The sequence below is a fragment of the Molothrus aeneus genome, chromosome Z, assembly GCF_037042795.1.
Source record: "Molothrus aeneus isolate 106 chromosome Z, BPBGC_Maene_1.0, whole genome shotgun sequence".
In the NCBI taxonomy this organism is placed as follows: domain Eukaryota; kingdom Metazoa; phylum Chordata; class Aves; order Passeriformes; family Icteridae; genus Molothrus; species Molothrus aeneus.
Window position 1 is genome coordinate 14,134,753 of NC_089680.1, and position 18,951 is coordinate 14,153,703.

General features: G+C 40.1%; 1 long non-coding RNA gene across 1 annotated transcript in view; it reads left to right on the top strand.

Annotated features, from left to right (window-relative positions):
- The first annotated feature begins 1,587 nt into the window (after window positions 1-1,587).
- LOC136569339 (uncharacterized) overlaps window positions 1,588-18,951 on the top strand; it is a 37,149-nt gene continuing 19,785 nt past the window's right edge. Inside the window, exons 1-2 of the long non-coding RNA XR_010785339.1 lie at window positions 1,588-1,624; window positions 14,621-14,753. This is a non-coding gene — a long non-coding RNA (uncharacterized lncRNA). The remainder of the gene's footprint in view (window positions 1,625-14,620; window positions 14,754-18,951) is intronic.

Sequence of the window (18,951 nt, forward strand, 5' to 3'; positions counted from 1 at the left end):
GTCCAGGATCCTGGATTTGTCAGAGAATAGTGTAGTAATAATGGTGTCCCACCAACATACACCCCAAACCATGTCTCCTCTGTTGAGTATATTTCTTAGACTAATATCACCAATGAAAAAAAGCAACAAATATTTGCAACATGAGGTTACAAATTCCTCCTATGTGTGCCAAGATTAGACAAAGTCTTTTGTGTGCTGAAGAAAGTCAGTCCCTAACAATTTATCACCAAGTAGGACAGTTTATAATACAGTGTGTTTTGTTTCTGCATGGCTGTCTGTCAGGTAATCTTGCCATCCTAGAAAAACACAGAATCCCTTCTGAGGGCACAAAGAATAGCTTCCCACCTTGGGAAGTGATGCTGAATGCTACCTGTGGCATCAAACAAAAGATTCCTCGTTAGACAGGAGGAGAGTTGATCTGACAAAAGGCCATTGAATTCAGCTTGCAGGTATCTTTTCAAAAGTAACATCTTTGGTTTGGTAAATAGCAAAGTCTTTAAGAACTGCAGATAAAAAAAGGCAAGAAAAATTACAGTAGGGTTACTTACTTTTTCTTAGTTATTTCATCTTGTTTTATTAACCTGTATAAAGGTTCATTAGATTTGTTCAATCCCAGAAATTTGAATAGGTGCTGACTGTTAAATTTGTCAATGGAAAACAGATCTGGAATCCCACTATACTAGTGATACTGCAAGACCTTCAAAGAAGCATAACACCAAAATTTCCCAAGGGCATACGTCTTGAGAGACAGAGCATTAAGCTTTCTAAGCAGGAACTGATGATAGTAGTAGAACTGCCAAAGCAAAGGACAGCCTTCAGCATATAGACCTTTCTATAGCACAGCTCACTAGGACTGTCCTTTCTTTCTCACCTGTATTGCAGGCGGTCCAAGTACTAGTTCAGGCCAAATTCTCTGTGTGTGAGTGTAGATGAACAATCCCAGTCTGTATTCTCTTTAAATTTTTAATTAAAATCTATGATATATTTTTTCAGAAATACTATGTCAAATATTTTTTGTTGAAGGACTCAGTCAAGGTATGAAAGACCTTCTGAAATCAATTCTTTCTGTACAATTCATCACCACATGAAATACTAGCATATGGAAACAGATATTCTCATGACAGAATCCAGTCTCTGTTCTTGTTTATCCTCATATTTTCAGCTCTGCTGCATATTCAAAGTGCTGTTTTGCCTTAACTACAGTTGGCTTTAAATCTTTCTGAAGCATGTTCTTGCCCTCCTAATACTTTCTTTTGCTACTTATCCTTTGGCTTAATTAGCCATTAACAGGACAACATTAGAGCTTGGACTAGGTATTGATTCTTGTAGGGTATTTATTTGGGGTTTTTTGTTTTGTTTTTAAGTGTCTATGGGACAAACAACCCAGACATGGAAAGAAAAAAATAAAGCAGGGCAGGTTTAGAATTCTGTACCCCACTCTCACATACAGAAGAGCAGAAAAGTAGGATACAGAGATACAGAAGGAGAAAAACATGCACTATATAAATTAAATTGAGTTTGGGCTTACGCATTCTGTCCTACTGAATGACTTCCAGCCCTGGTAATTGTAATTCATTTCCTTTCTGCAGGGTGGAAATTGCCCAGTAACAGCAAGAGTGAAAAGGTGGGTCATTTTTCTACTGTTTCACATAAGGCCTCTTAAGTGATTTGAAATGACTAGGTCACTGTGTCTGTATTGAAATACTCCAAGTATCATATTCATTTGTTTGAAACAGGAATTAAAACCTAGACAGTGATTAAATTGGATGAACATTGATCCCTTGACAGACACCCCTTCCCTGCTTCACTGCCACGACCCCATACCACTCACAGTTTCATAACCAGCCACAAAATTACTACACAAAATAGATGGAGAAGGGTCATGCACAAATAATCCTTCAGCTGCTGGAGTCCATATTGCAGAAGTAATGCTTAAGATCTACTTGCATTTACTACAGCCTTAGAATCTGCATGAAGAACACACATTTGGAGTAAAAATCTATTAACATTTTTGTTTACAGCCAAAGTAAATGGGTCTTTTTCCAGTGTCTAAGTGCTGAGTGTTTGCAGTGTGCTATAGTCAAGAATGTCCTCTTCTTTTTGTCAATTTTTAACCCAAAGCATACACATTGAAGCTTAAATTCAGAACTGAAGTTTGCCCTCCATGTTCTTTGTACCTAACTTAATTTTTTTTAAGTTGTTAGGCAGAAATTGATGGTTTTCTATTCCTGAAATGCAGTTTTTTGCTTTCTAAGAACTAGAATTTTTATCACTTTCCATTGAAATATCTGCAAAGCAAAATAGAAGGAAGAAATATGTTTACCAGCCAATGGATAATACAGATACAAAGAAAGATAGACATTGCTTGAACCTTTTAGGTTATGAGTGGAAGCTCACAGACTGTAGCATCACGAACTGAATGACGTTCCAAAAGGATAGGTAGACTAGTTACCATTTACACCACAAAACAATCACTTGTACTATATACAGTTTGACAGGGCATTGAAGAATCAAGATTCAACTGTCCAGCTCCTTCATTCTTAAAAGCAGGTAAAAAAAGAGAAAAATGGAAAGAATTTTAGATGGAACAAGGCAATTTTTGTATGTCAGAAGGCACCCAAGTTTGCTTCACTTACTTTTGTTAGGCAGTCATGAAGAATATAAAAACCCCAGTCCTTTCTGCTCCAGCCATGTTAAGCCCTGAGATGTTTTCAGACTTATAAGCTGTCACTGTTAAATGTTGTGAGCATTTGCAGACACACTACCAAGAAGTTGCTGAGGAGAGACAACAGTACACTCATGCCAGCAGCAGCCAGGTTAGAAAGTTCTGCCCTGGTTTGTTCTATATTTGGATGACTCACATCCCCCAGGAAACCACATCAATGAGAACACAAAAAAGAGCACACATGCCTATGTAGATGGATAAGTATAACACTTGTTGGTCAAAACTTCTCAAATGGTAAGATAATTTCTATAGGATTAAAATAAAAGTTATTAAGAAACAAAACTGCTAGGGGTTTGGACGAAGTGGTCTTTTGGGCTATATAAAAGAGTAAGCAGCAAAGGGCAGGGCTTAATGCTAACTTGCCATGGAGCTGGATAATATCAAGGACCAGATTATTCAACACCTTTGGTAAAGACTTTAGAACAGGTTTCTAAACAAGCTACTTAACTATTTGTAGTAGGGAAATGCCATGCCATTGGCAAAGAACTCTGTAAAGACTTAACAAAACTACAAAAGTGAGGCCATATGAGCTCCAGTTTGAATACATATAAAGCATCTAGGCAGAAATAACCTAACCCAGAGGAAGCAGGGCGGAGAAAGGAAATCACAGAATCATAGAATGGTGTGGAGTGGTAGGACACCTTAAAGATCATTTAGTTCCAACCCTTCCACTAGAGGAGGTTGCTCAGAGCCCCATCCAACGTGGCTAAACATCTTTGATAGAGCATCCACAGCTTCCCTGGGCAACTTGTTTGACTGATTCACCACCCACACAGTAAAAAATCTTTTTCCTTATATCTAATCTAAGCCTACACTTTTTCAATTTGAGCCTATTCCCCTTTTGTTTTCACTACCTGCTCTTTTAAGTAGTCTTTCCCTATCTTTCACATAAGTTCCTTCCAGGAACTGAAAGGTCACAATTAGCCTTCTCTTCTCCTAGCTAAAAAAAAGCCAGTTCTCTCAGCCTTTCCTCACAGGAGAGATGCTCCAGCCCTCCAATCAACTTGGTGGCCTTCTCTGGATTTTTCTCCCAACAGTTCCATGTCCTTCCTGTGCTGGGACCCCAGAGCTGGATGCAGGGTTCCAGGTGGGCTCTCACCAGAGCAGAGCAGAGGGGCAGAATCCCCTCCCTCCCCTGCTGCCCACGCTGCTCTGGATGCAGCCCAGGACACGTTTGGCTCTCTGGGCTGGGAGTGCCCATGGCTGGGTCATGTCCAGCCTCTCACCCACCAGCACCCCCAAGTCCTTCTCACAGGGCTGCTCTGCATCTGTTCATCCCCCAGCCTGTGCTGATAGCAGGGGTTGCCCCAAATCAGATGCAGCACTTTGCACTTGGACTTTTTAAACCTCGTGATATTCCTGTGGGCCCACTTCTCCAGCTTGTTGAAATTCCTCTAGAAGAAATACTGTCCTTCAGGTGAATCAACGCCACCACTCCACTTGATATCACTTGCAAACTTGCTGAGCATGCACATGATCTCTCTATCTGTGTTATTGATGGAGAGATAAAATAACACTGGTCCCAGTGTGGATCCTTGAGAACCACCACTCATCACAGATGCACATTGGGATTCTGAGCCATTGACCACTAGCTACTGGATGTGACCACACAACCAGTTCCTAATCCTCCTAAATCCATCACTCTTCAATGTAGAAAGAAGGGGGGGGATCATGTCAAAGATCTTACAGAGGTCTATCTAAATGACACTTGTAGCTCTTCCCTTATCCACTGACATAGTTACTCCACTATAAAAGGCTACTGGGTTGGTCAGACAGGACCGTCCCTTGTGAAGCTGTATGGGCTGTCTCAAATCACCTCCTTCTCCTCCATGTGGCACTTGACTGGACATTATTACACTACTAGATTTTGCAACTTCCTTTTTAAGAGAGCAAACCCCATTGCCTTTAAAATCCTGCATATAGTGTTTTCAGCTTTGAAAAGTGTATGTGATAAATTATTTCAAAGCCCTGTCAGATGCAAAGTGCTATATGCTGAAGAGTCAGAGAAGAAGCAATCCATTTTTCTGCTCCAAGCTTAATTTAATTTAATTTAATTTAATTTAATAATAAAAACTTCTTTACACATACTACTAGCAAGGCCATCTTTACAAGTATTCACGTTATTCCATCATACTCAATAATTGTAGTGTTTACTCTGAACTGAAGTCAAGCTACTTGTTAGAGGTTTGGTCTTTCTCATGTGATATCTCATTATGAAATCAGTCCAGAGGACAGTGGATGAGCAATAGCGTTTTCCTATGTAGTGTTCCAGCACTGGAGAATTTCTTGATATTGCCCCTGATGAAATGTTAGTCATGTTACTTCATTTTAGCTAACAAAGTACAGAAAACCTTCTATACTTCTACAGTGATAAAAACCGAAATCTGTTAGAAAAGAGCTCCACAGTGGTCTTTAAGATTTTGAGAGATGCCAGGACAGTTACAGCAACCTCACAAGCAAGTGTTGCTTCACTACCCTTTCTGGAATGGGCATAAGGAACAGGATTCCTTTCTCACCATGCCTCTGTGACTACATCTGTTGTAATTTGGAGCAGTTTAATTGATTGAATCTGATTTCTTTTGTTCAGTGCATCTCTTGGTGATACAATTTTATTTATATATTATTTGTGATTATTATACCATTACATTCTCTATATAAAGCCTGCTTATTTTAACTCTGTATATTAAATATTTTTAATATACCTGTCAGATTTCATTCCTTTGAGAAAGGAACAGTGTTTCCCATCTGAATAAGCAAGTAGAAGAGGTTTAAAAAGTGCTTTCAGCTGAGCAACAGTGAGCACTTCCCACGATGCACCTTTACCCTGTGCCAGGTGATGCTCCTAGCTGAGCTACAGTGCAGTTCACTCTGCCTGCCACAGCAGCCTTCATTTTATTTTGTGTTTGTGCAGCACAGACTGTGAGAAGTTAATGCACCATTCCAAGGTTCACAGATGCTATGGTAAAGCTAATTGGTTACCCGCAGCAGCTGTCACCATAATTAAAAGAAGGAATTTCTTTTTAATATTTTTTGTCCAAGTTTGTTTGATCCCCTACAAGTGTCCTCTGAGAACATATAATTTATAAAATTTTCCCCAACTCTTTCACTCAACTCAGAGTGCCTGCTGCCTTGGCTGATAACAAGTCATTGCTCCTGACCTGCAGCAATCTGCAATGTGCAGGAAGTGAGTAAAGCTTGCTAAGAACTGCTTTTCATCCTCCTGTCTGCTAATCCTACCTGATAAGATCTGCTGTCTCTGAGCACATGCTGCACCATAGTTTCCAGCCTGAGGAAAAATTTATGGGTTGTGTAGTCATAAATTTTATGTAGCCATATATGCAGGGAGAAGCTTGTTATAGGCAAATTTGAAGAGTTCTGTGCACACACAGAACCATTAGCACAAAATCTTGTTTTATAAATGTCATAAGAGGAACATGCAGTGGCAGTACCTTTGAGTGCTTGAAGGCTATGTTGCAAATATGAGTCAACTACAGTGCTCTACTGAATTGCTACTCTGATATTTGTCACACATTCAGTATCAACCTATATATATGGATATGAAATTTTAATTGGGGTCAAAAGTGTTTGGGTTTCTTTTTTGAAAGGCATTAGAACTAACTATATAATGCCTTTATAATGCCTTATTATAACTAACTATAATCAAGAGCCCAGATCTGATCTGGTATTTTTTTTTACAAAACATTCATTTTCACGGTGCTGAAATTCAACAATTACTCCCACTGAGAGGTATCTTTTCAGCAAGTATGTCTCTGCCAGCTATGACATGAATTATCATACCCTCTGAAAAATTTAAATTTTGGACCATTCAAATGGGGTAAACATACAGTAGCTCAAAACTTTTTCAGTGTTCACCAGGCCTTTCCAAGACGTCACAACCTGTTAAAATTTCATACAAGATTGCCAGGCCATAGATCTAATCTAGACTGGAAATATCCTAAAGTACCCAAAAGGAAAAGTAAAATAATGGCCAAGAATGATGGGGGAAAGAGGGAGCAGCAGAGTAAAATAATGCACATTACTCACAGCCTTGACTTTATCAACGTTCCTGTAAGGGCACTAACTTCTAAACAATTTGAAAAATGCATGGAAGTGCTAAGCATTTCAGGTCCATGCAAACCTGTATTTTTAAGCTTCTCATTGCACATATGTTAAAAACAAAAGTTCCACAAATCTTCAAGATTTTAAAGGTCTGAAGAAAACACCACATATTGCTAGATTCATGCAAAAAATAGTGAGAGGTAACAACATCTGTGCCTGGAATTGCTGCCAGAGCAGGCAACTCCAGGGTATCTTTCATATGCCATCAAAGCAGCAAAATACAACTGCATGGGATATGTCTCTTAAACAGTGAGGTAGACACATTCCTAGCAATATTAATATCAATGAAACATATTTTTGCAAATCTACACAAAAATATTTTAGACGCCTTTCCAATACTGGCAAAACTTCTGCCAAATTTGACCAGTGAATAAAGCAAATATGTCTGAATCTGGCTTTGTAAGAAGATAATGTGATACAATATCCAGCCCAGAAAAACTAAATGGCTTACTGAGATCACTGTAAATTCCCATTTTGCTGCCCTCAGAACCTTTCACACCACTCTCAGCTGCTACTAACCCTCTGAGCCACCATCCTACTACCACTTCATTGCTCATTTTGTTTAAATTGCTGAGAAGCTTGACACAGTTCTTGTCTCAAACTTTGAAAATGCCTAAGCAGCCATATGCAAATGAACACGAGGAAAATTTAAACTATTCAAGGAGTTTGAGCCCCATGTGAAATCCCACCAAAGGAAATTGCTACTTAATCACCACTGTAGTTCTTCACACTACTTTCACAAATATTTTCATATTCTAAATCAGCAGGGGTTTAATTTATTTCTTTAGTTCACTTTATACTCACATATACATATACATATACATGTACATATACATATACATATATGTATATTGATATTCCCTATATTTGGATATTCTCCATACATAATGTGTGTACAAAATTTTGGTATTCCATACTTGATATTCCCTATATTTGGATATTCTCCATATTAGCTTCTTTCTACATACTAAACAGACCCATCACGTTGACCTGGAGGAACAAATCTCCTTTGTTTTACTCTGCTCTGCTTTTGCATCATTGTACACTGAGCCTAGAAATAAAATGGTAGACCAGTATTACCACAAGGGCTGATGGACATTTAACAAAACAGTGATGTTCACAGTCAGGCTTAAATTAAGAAGTCAAACTCATCATCAGTTATTTCTGTGTGAAAAGTCAGGTCACTATGACTCCTTTTTTATCTTCTTATGTATTAGCAGGAATTAACCACATTAAGAATATTAACAAATCTTGAGGTCCAGGAGCTCCTTACCAGCTTTTCCAACAGAGGTTGGAGACAATTTAAGGAGAAGCTATTTACAACATAAAATAAATTGAAAGTTCCCTTGCAGGCAATACATGAAAGATCGTGCTTCAACTTCACATTGTTTGCAGATCACGTTGGCTTGAGAGATTGTTCATTCACTAGGGCTACAGCATATTTCATGTAAAAGCATGTACTGCTGTTATCACAGCATTTCCTAGAGCTGAGGTGAGGGCTTCAATTATGGCACTGATATCACAGTTGGCTCAAGATGCTAATGCGTGCCCCTGTGAGATAACTGTGCACTTGCAGGGTACACTTTAGGTGTGCAGCAGACTCTTAATTAAGCTCTCTGCCCAGCTGCTCACCAACATGAGAAGAAAGTTCACTTCAGACCATGGGAACATTTTGTTTTGTCCATGCTGGGACTGCCTTTTGGAGTGTAGGTTCTGCCAGCCTTCACTCAGCAGTCACAGTCATCAGGGAACATTAACCTTTTGCAGACTGTAAACACAAACGCTGTACACATGCCTTCCAAAGTATTCATTTGGCTTACAGGCTGGAAAATGCCATTATATTTAAATCATTGGCACTGATCACATACAATCTAGGTATATACTGTCAATTTGGTTTAATTCTTCTCCTGATTGATTTGTGCCTTTTACCTTTATGATACCAGCACATTCTTGAATATGAAATACCACTTTTTGGGGTAATCAGTCCAGTACACAAAAGCTTACAAAGAAGTAAAAACAGAATCTTGAGAAATGGAGAGTGATTTTAAAGGCAGATTTATATGTTAATATTTGTCTTAGATTTATTTTGAAATTATTTTTCCACATTATTATTTGATTAGCCTGAAACATTTTATGAAGGCACAGAACATAATACTTCTACCTAAGCAAGAACCAATAATAACATAGGATGTGACAATTATAATAATTGAAAAAGAACTGAAGCATTTTCCTCCTGGCTAAGAACACAGAGGAAAGGTAGCTGGGAACATGCTGGACTTAAAATCTGGGTTATAATCATAAATGAGGTCAGGTAATGAGTTAAAGAAGCTTGGACCTTTGGATACAAATGACTTTAAATACAATAAAAGTTTCTTTCAAGTTCCAGATTCTCTACTATTTTAAAATATCATGCTTTAGCTCTCTGTGGTAAAGAATCTGAAATGTGAGAGCAGAAACCCAAGTGAATATCTGGACAAATATCATGATCTCTATAGTAATCTTCTTCTAAAATAGGGACGCAGGAAACAAACTTGTGGGAGCATCATTAAATGTCCAGGTGGTAAAACACAGTCAGATGGAATATGCTCTGTTATTTTTAATTTTTGCTAGTAAGATTACAGAGCTCAGAGTAGTCTGGTGGCATTTAACAGCATGCCCTGAAAAATGCACCTATTGAAATGTTGCTGTCTCTTTTAAAAATATCTCTGGTGCCTGCAAAACCAAACATTAAATTGGAATATGCTATCTGCATCCCTGAGAACAATAGAAGGCTTGATTTGTATGAAGCAAGACTAAGCAAAGTAATTATAAGGAAATAGAACTTTCAAGACCCTCAAAGTATAATGAACCTTTTCATGGTGAGGGAGGACAAGATCAGAAAGGTAAACAGAGAATGCTGCCTTATGTAATTTTATTAATTCCACTATATTAAAAGATAGGAAGTTTCGAAATACAAAGTTTGTCTGGGAAGTCCTTATAAAAAGCTGTAATATATATAAGAAATTGAATGAAAACTTTGTCCCATGAGATTTGCAGTCAACTTTCTCAATAAAATTAATCTATAGTATCAACAGATATATTCTCTGATCAGTATCAGAACGCCTGACCCAAGCTCTTGATATTCAAGGTCTTGCAAACTCATTCCACCAGGACAACTGGATGATACATTTGATATGGTTGCAGTCTTATTTATTTTAAAAGAAGCTAGACAATGTAAAATTTTTTCAGAGCACTAGAAATTCAAAAATAGACAGTAGTTTCCTTGTCCAGAGGACAAGTGTTCTTTGAGAGTCTCGAGTGTTTTTCTGTCTGGTATCACACCCAAAGCTTTCAGCTTTTACTCACTGCCTTTTCTTTCTGTGTGCACTTTTGTTGTGTCTCTTTTGACTGTGCCTGAGTCTCTCAGGCATAACCAAACACACACAGACATGTACGCCTGACTGCACGTAAGATTCCTCTAACGGTTCCAAATGTATCTGTTCATACCCAAAACCTTGCAGGGGTCCAGATGACTTCCTTCCCCAGCCTCCTCACAATCTGCATGCAGATCAATCTGACCCTGAGATTAGAGCATATTGCTAATGACATCAGAATTGTGGGTTTGATCTCTGTATGGACCACTCACTTCATATGGACCTGATGATCCTTGTGAGTCCCTTTCAGTTTAGAATATTCTGTGATCTGCAAAGTCCAACTGCTGGCCCTGCATGGGACACCCCAGGAATGTGCTTGAGAGCATTGTGCATGTACTTACTGAACTCTGTCAGGCTGATGCTGTGACCACTTCCCTAGAGAGCCTGTTCCAGTGCCCAATCACCCGCTGGGGAAAGAACCTTTTTCTAATATCCAACCCAAAGCTCTCCTGACTTGGCTTCATGCCATTCCCTCAAGTCCTGTCACTGGTCACCAGAGAAAAGAGATCAGTGCTTGCCCTCTGCTTCCCATTGTGATGAAGTTGTAGACTGCAACTCCTTTTTCCAGGCTAAAGAAGTCAAGTGATCTCAGCTGCTCCTCATAAGGCTTCCTCTCTACATCCTTTACCATCTTCAATTGCTGCAGTCTTTTATTTCAGAAAGTAGCTTGGTTTTCCTTTCACCTAAGTTCAGAACCAGAATAAGCTCTATGATGTGCCATGGAGATGCATGAGAAATGGGGTGGGATGGAGTATGAGAAGGTAAGACAGGTGTATCTATGCAAGGTATGCTACAGTGCAGCAAGGAGGAGATGGAGACAGCCCTGTCCTGCTTGACACATCAGCTGGGCTTATTTTGCAGTCAGCAGAGATGCATACCTTTGTACCTATGTACCTTTGTCACAGGTAGGTGACAAAGGTACGTAGTGCAGGCACACACATTCATCTAAGTTTTCTTCTACTCATTATTTATGAATTACACTGTCCCCTGGAAAAAAGTTCTGCTGCCTGTTTTGCTGTTTTATATGTAAAGTGTGTTTATCATAAAGCAGTCTCATTTGCGGCTTAAGACTTATTGTGGCACCTCTGCTTCCTCTTGCTGTTCCATACACTATTGGGGTGTATGTGTGTGTCCATACACTTGTGCCTGCTGTCTTGGTGCAATCAGGTGGTAGAAGCTGTTAGACACAAGCTAAGAGCAGTTTCCAGAGAGCTGCCATAGCAAATACCTATTGGAAATCAAAAAGGCTCCTAGACAGCTTTTTTATAGGCTTTGAGTTATTCTTATTTTGAACATCATTAAGACCCTTGCCTGACCAATAATGTAACTCCAAATCCAGACAAGTTCCTGAGTGTAATTGCATAGTTCTACAGGATTGCTTTCTATTAACAAAACTTTGTTACAGCAACTAATTTCATTGAAGCAGCACTTTATACTCAGGTATATTGCACTGTTAATGCTACTGAATGTCAGTTAAGCTTCACCTTCCTTATAAATCTATGTATTTCTTCTCAAAACATTTAACAGAAAAAAAAGATGAGGTATTATTTGGCTTGTCTAACAAAGCAACACAAGTTCTGTAACCTGAGCAACAGTAACACTACCTGAAACATGTCAAGTGAAGAATCAAAATCAGCTTTCTTTGAAGAAAAATAAAATTGTTACTTGCATATAACTTGTAACTTTAGTTTATTACTATTCTCATTCCATGATACTGCCTTTGTTCTGTGAATACAGTACAAAATGGTTAGGAAAACCAAAAGAAAAAAACCTTAACACTGACAGATTTCCTAAGAAGGTCAAGGAAAATAGGATGTAGTCCCTGCACTGAATACTCCTTATTCCCATGCATGTTGCACATCTTCTTCAGGATAGGACAGGAGGGATGCTGAATTGCTGCAAAACCCCTGTCATCCCTGCAGCTGCCTTCCCATTGCTCCCAGCCCTGACCACACTGCTGCAACTGCCAGGGTACCACACAATGTGTGTTACACAGCTCACTGCTCTCTGTGCATAAAACATCCTAGTCAAGAAGTAGGCTGGCAAGCAAATGGATGCCAAGACTGATTTCTGACACCTTCATACTGTTTCTGACATGTCTGTGATGTTCATACTTCTATTTAGCATTAAAGGAGGTTAAAGCTGGGCAGCAGCACAGTCCTCACAAAACAAAGCACTGGCCACATTTAGCCATGAGAAAAATAAGCTGCATCTTGTGGGTCATTACTTTTCTTCTTAAAACAGCTGTAGCCTATCAGTGCAATCTTCCTTCACCTGTTATGAATTCTTCAGATTCATTATTTTACTTTATAGTGTGTCAGTATCCACTGAGCTATGTGTCCTGAGATCACAAACCATTGCACTCATAAAAAGCTATTTTAATGTTTATTTCTATGTTCAGGAGTAGGAAATTTTCACATCACTACCCATGACTCACTAATGATCAGACTATTTTAACACCTACCCAAAACATTACCTCCCTTGAGTTTATTCTTTCCTCCTGCTGCTCTTGCTAGCACTGATTGAACTTACTGTACTAATGTTTGTTAGTAGAGGTTTTTTCCAACCCCATCAAACTATCCTAGTCAATAGAGAATACATCTTCTGCAAATCCTAGGAAGAACTAGTTGGTGACAAAAAATAAGATGCAGTGCAAAGAGGATTAAGTCAGTGAGGTGAGGCATGGATAACAGAGAGGACTCTTTCACAGCCCTCCTGCTTTCTCTTTTCAAATTGAATGATAAATCTTAGAGTACATAGAGCACACACGTTATTCAACACCCTGGAAGGTGATTATCTACTGGTAGAGGTTATGCATTGAGGTCTGTGAGGGCAACATGCCATCATTCATTTGGAGGATGAATACCATTTGCTAGCAAAAGATATCAGCCCTGTTCTTAAAAGGACCACCTGCCAAGGAACCAGCAATACTTACTGAACACAGTGCATCCACCAATGCCTCAGAGAAAAGCAAACTCACAGAGGACAGAGCTGCTTGGTTTCTCTTGGTATTCATATAAAGAACAGGACCATGACACTCTCAGCAAGTGTCCGTGCACCTGTGTTGCAAATGCCATGTAGGACCTTGCTGTGTTGTAGGACGAGTGGCCAGTGACATCACTTTGCTTCTCATTTAGGAAGAAATTCTTCACTGTGAGGGGGATGAATCACTGGAACAGATTGTGCCAAGAAGTAGTGGATGTCCCATCCCTGAAAGAGTCCAAGACCAGGTTGAATGGGGCTTTGTCTAACCTGGTCTCGTGGAAGGTGCCCTTGCCAGTGGCAGGGGAATTGAAATGGGGTGATCTTTAGGTCCCTTCCAGACAATTCTATGATTCTGTGATTCCTCTCTGGAATAAATCAACTGGTTTGGTTTTTTTTTTCTGGTATGGATTCCACACAGTTCTCTGAAATGTTACCAGGGCAGTCACCAGCTTTAGTGGACATTTTGTATTTAACAATGAAAAAGTACCAGGAAAGCAGTGAAGGAAGACAACCAAGTCGGTGTACCATACAGTAAGGACCATTAATAAACACAGACCTGAATACAACTGTGGTTTTGAATACATGAATTTAAGGTAGTTTTAGCTGTAGCCAATTTATAAATATGAGGAAGCAGAATACTGCTGAAGCAGTGTCCTTTAATCATCCCAGGAGAATGGGATGGAATCCCATGCAGGTATCATATCTGAGCTACATGTAGTTTTGTTAATGCACATGGTGCATTCCCCTTCTCCCTCTGTGGATATCTTTCTTGAGAGACAAATACAGCTTACTGGCCATTAAGAATAATTGAGTTTTCCTGCAAGATAAAGGCAATAGTGTGGGTTCAAGTTTGTTAGTTGTTTGATGCCAGGACTTACATAATGCTTATTTTTCAATATGTTTACCAGAACTCCATCTACTAGTGGATAACATGGGATCAGTAAAAATGAGACAGAACCTTCCATGATCAAATGAAGTCAAAATAAAGCCTCAAAATCTTGGTTTTTATCAGGCATTACCTATCCACTGCTGCATCCACAAATAACTATGAAGTAATTCCTATAATTTAAGTGTCTGAGTACTTTGTCTGCAGGGACAATCACATACTTAAATGTCTTGTGCTTGTCAAACTTCTGCAATTCCTGCTACCCACATTTACAGCTGAAAAAAAAGAGACCATTGTTTAAAATTTGCTCCTTAAAGTATATGTCCTCAATAGAAGATAACATCTGTTCATTGCATGTGCCACTGTCAGACAAACATGGAGCTTACAGACAGATCTGTACCAATTTCTGCAGATTGAGGCAGAATATGAACCCTTGAAATATTCGCCTACTTCTGCAATTACTTTTTTTCTTTCTTTCACTATTAAAAACAGTTTTAGCTACAGACTGTCTACATCTGATTTGAAGAGGATCTGAAGGAATCAGACTCATTTTTTTCTGAAGGACAAGACAGACTTTTGCTACTCAGCATTTGCTCAGAGTTTGCTGAAGCTGTGAAACTGTTCGGTGAGTATTTCTCTTTTCTCCTTCTAAATAAATATTATTTGGTCAAACAGCTTGCAAAATGTGTTTGAATTGAACAATGGCTAAGCAAGAGCATGGGATCCCAACTCAGTGATTTTCTTGCATCCTTTCCGAATCAGGCTATTCATATTTTTGCTCTGAATTTTCTTGGCCATCCTCATTCCAGATCCTTTTCTTCAATTAAACACTATGTAACTAGAAGAGAAATTGGAGTGAAGCAGAAGATGACCAGCAGCATGTGCCCAGAAATGGGGAAAGCTAGTGTCCAGAAAAGCAGCAACCCTGAGTACTGTCTTGAGAAGTACCCCAAGAGATGACAGAACTCTCACGGGGGCCCAAGGATGCAGCTAATGCTGGTGGAAATGCAGCTAATGCTAATGGATAAGTGAGCAACAGCTGCAAGAGGAAAGAAAATCACCAAGTTCTGCAAAACACACTGTATATCAACTGAACTTAAATTTCAAATAAAAGTGCCCACACCATGATGTATTCATATGGCCACCCAGTTCTCCAAGGGCTTGTATGGAGAAGCCTGCCAGTAGTAGCCCCAGGAGCTCCCACAATTCAATATCAGATATTGATATTGAATCCAGATGTTGCTAAGGTGTTCTAAGGGATTACGCACCCAATGGTACCTACTACATGGCCTGCACAGCAACTTTTGGTATCAGCAAAGACAAGGCCATTGGAGATTCAAGAATTCTGGCAGATGCACTATTTGATGTATAATTTGAAAACTACTCTAATTATAATTAATTACATTAATTAACAGAGTGAAAGAGTAATGAGCCCAGAGAGATAGAGGTGAGAACACAACTATCTGCTACAGGTTTCGTTTATTTTATTTACAGGTTTCTGTGTAATGCAAAATAAATAGAGGAGAAAAATGGGGTCATTTTTCCCACCTGTGACCTGTGGAGATTGGTTTACTAAATCCTGTGTGATCAGATGAAAATGTTCATTTTATACATGGGACATAGAAATATTTCCAGTTAATGTCAGGATGAACACGTCTTGGAATTTATACTAGGTTTTGCAGGAGACTAGACATACAATATTGGTGCAACAAAACCTAGAATGTAATCTATTTCAAATTATTTGAGGGTGGAAGTTTTAATTAATTTTGAATTTGGTGTGAATATCATACGATGAAATAAAACACAATCTGAAAAATAACTTTTAGGAAAACAATGAGTAATTAGAAGCAGCTGTGGGAATTTCAGAGCCAGATAGTGAAATGGTTTCCATGTACTTCTGAGAGCTGAAAAAGGAGACGAAACAAGAAATCTGTCGGTTCTAAACATGTCAGATAAGTAACAGAAGCAGAAATAGTCAGTTTATCAACATGTCACAAACAGATGTGATTGCAGAGAATACCATCAAATGGGGTTTCCCAATCCAGTTCTCTGTTGTGTTGGGTGACCCAGGCATCACCTGCAAACTACAGTGGGATCTCATTGGGTGGTATAGTCCCTGGTTGCAAGCTAAGCCAGCACACCAGGAGGGAAAAAAGTCCTACATCCCAACCTAAGCAGTGAAATTAATACCATGCAGTGCAGATTTGCTAGCTGGCAGGTGACATACAGAGCCAAAGAGCACAAACCTTTTTGCCATCTGCAGACAAACCTGATTTTGGGCTGCCCATAATAGTCCCTGCCTACCCCAGATTGCACAGGGACATGCCCTTGGGCCTCCCAGCTCACCCCTGCAGGTCCTGCTGAGAGACTTTGCACGAGATTTTGGCAATGCTCAGAGTCAAAGAGTTGAGATGCCAGGGACAGAGGTTAAATGTGACCACATGCCTGTAGCACACTAAACCTGTCCCACTCAGCTGCTCAGGGACAGAGAGCTATAGCTCCATCACCCTGTCCCTGAGCAAAGCTGACTTGTTCAGGCTCTGAACAGAAAGCTGAACTGGCCTTTGTGGGTTTTCAGGCTGTGGGGGGCTACCAGAGAACTGGATGTGTGCTTGGGTACACACCCACCCTCTTTTTACAGTCCCCTAAAATGGAAACCAGATGTAACCGGGGGGAAAAAAATCAAGCTGAAGTGGAAAGATTGAAGGGAATGGGAGACTCAAACTTTATTTTTATTGCTAATATATGCACCTTCAGTCCTGAAAGACACACATTGCACCTTTTTTCTGAATTAAGAGAGGCAGGTGAAAGTATTCAGACCTGCTAGTGGAACACTGAATCTTACAGTTCAACTGTAAGATGCAGTTGAACTGTGTGAACTGATGCTGTAAGAACACTGAATGCAGCACCCAGTAACATCAGTAGGAGGGAGATGTGATTTCCTCCTTCAGGATAGTAGATACATGACTGTTGGGGTTTAGCAAGATACATCCTCAAACAAAACTGTGCACAAGACTAAGAGGCAGTGAGACAGAAGGGTAAAAAAAGGCTGTGGGTAAAGACTCTGAAAGTGCCTGGGAGGATGACTGGTAGACACAAACAGGAATTCTATTTTCAAGAGAAAATGCCATTTTGAGAAAATCAAAAACATTCATAAACATCAACCAAAGAGGGAGAGAAGGCCTCTTGGAACCTGGGGAAATGGAGCTTTACAGTCCAGCTCATGGGAGAAATTAGGACACAAGACACGTGAACAGCAACTGCTCAGAGAAAAGAAATCTCTTAGGAAGTGTAGTTTAATTTTTGAAATTACTGAAAATGTGTTGTTACACTTTCAACAGATGTAAGTGAAGCATATTAATTATGAATCACTCATTCAGAACTTTTTGCTCCACAGTAACATTTTTTTTCCACTTTTTCATAGAATCATAGAACCATCTGGGTTGAAATGGACCTTAAAAGTCATCTATTTCCAATTCCCCTGCTGAGGTTAGGGACACTTTTCACTGGACCAGGTGAAAGGTGACTTGTCACTCAGGACACCATCCAATCTGACCTTGAACGCCTCCAGGGATGGGCCATCCGCAGCTTCTCTGGGCAAGCTCTTCCAGCACCGCCCTCACAGAAAAGAACTTTTTCCTAATACCTAATTGAAAGCTACCCTACTTCAACTTAAGGCCTTTCCCCTTATCTTGTCACTGTATCCTCTGTAAAAAGGGTAATAAAGTTCCTCTCTATGTTTCTTTAGGCTCCCTTCAGAAATTGGAAGGCCACAATTACATCACCCCAACTTCTTTCTTCCAGGCTGAACAATCCCAGCTCTCTCAGTCTTTCCTCACAGGAGAGATGTTCCATCCCTCCAGTCACCTTGATGGCCTCCTCTGTACTCACTCCAGCAGTTCCATGTCCTCCCTGTGCTGGGACCCCAGAGCTGGATGCAGGGTTCCAGGTGGGCTCTCACCAGAGCAGAGCAGAGGGGCAGAATCCCCTCCCTCCCCTGCTGCCCACGCTGCTCTGGATGCAGCCCAGGACACGTTTGGCTCTCTGGGTTGGGAGTGCCCATGGCTGGGTCATGTCCAGCCTCTCACCCACCAGCACCCCCAAGTCCTTCTGGACAGGGCTGCTCTCCATCTGTTCATTCCCAGCCTGTGCTGATAGCAGGTTTTGCCCCAAATCAGATGCAGCACCTTGCACTTAGTGTTCTTAAACTTAATGAGATTCACTGAGTCTTCTTCATGAGATTCACTTAGACCCACCTCTCAAGCCTTTCCAGGTCCTTCTGGATGGCATCCCATCTTTCAGGTGTGACTGCACACTCATGTGCAGCTGCAGATTTGCTGAGGATGCACTTGATCCCCTTTTTTTGTATGGAAATTCAATCCTGCTTCATACAAGACAGAAATTTTAATTTTGACTATGCTTTATGCAGGCTTTATGTCCCAGTTTGTTAACAATGCCCTTAGAGGGGAGCCTAGTAGTATGACTTATATGGGTATTCCAGCAGAAAGGAAAGAGTAGCACTAAGAGTGGACTAAGGATTTAAGCGTTGGAATGCAGGGGTATAGCAGGGCTCCCTTATCCAGGAAGAGTGCCCTCTTAAAGAAATATTTAGATTTTGGCATTATTGTTAGGCATTTTTTCAATGAGACTTGAGCTACTAAACATTTATCTTTGGTTAAGTGGGAGAGGAAAGCTGGCAGCTGCATGCCAGGCAGCACAGTGGGAGAAAGGGCCACAGTCCTCCCACACCCTGGGATACTCCCTGTCTCAAGGCTGCTGTCATAAGAAGCACTGTGGAGTTAAATGTTTTGCAAGATGAGCAG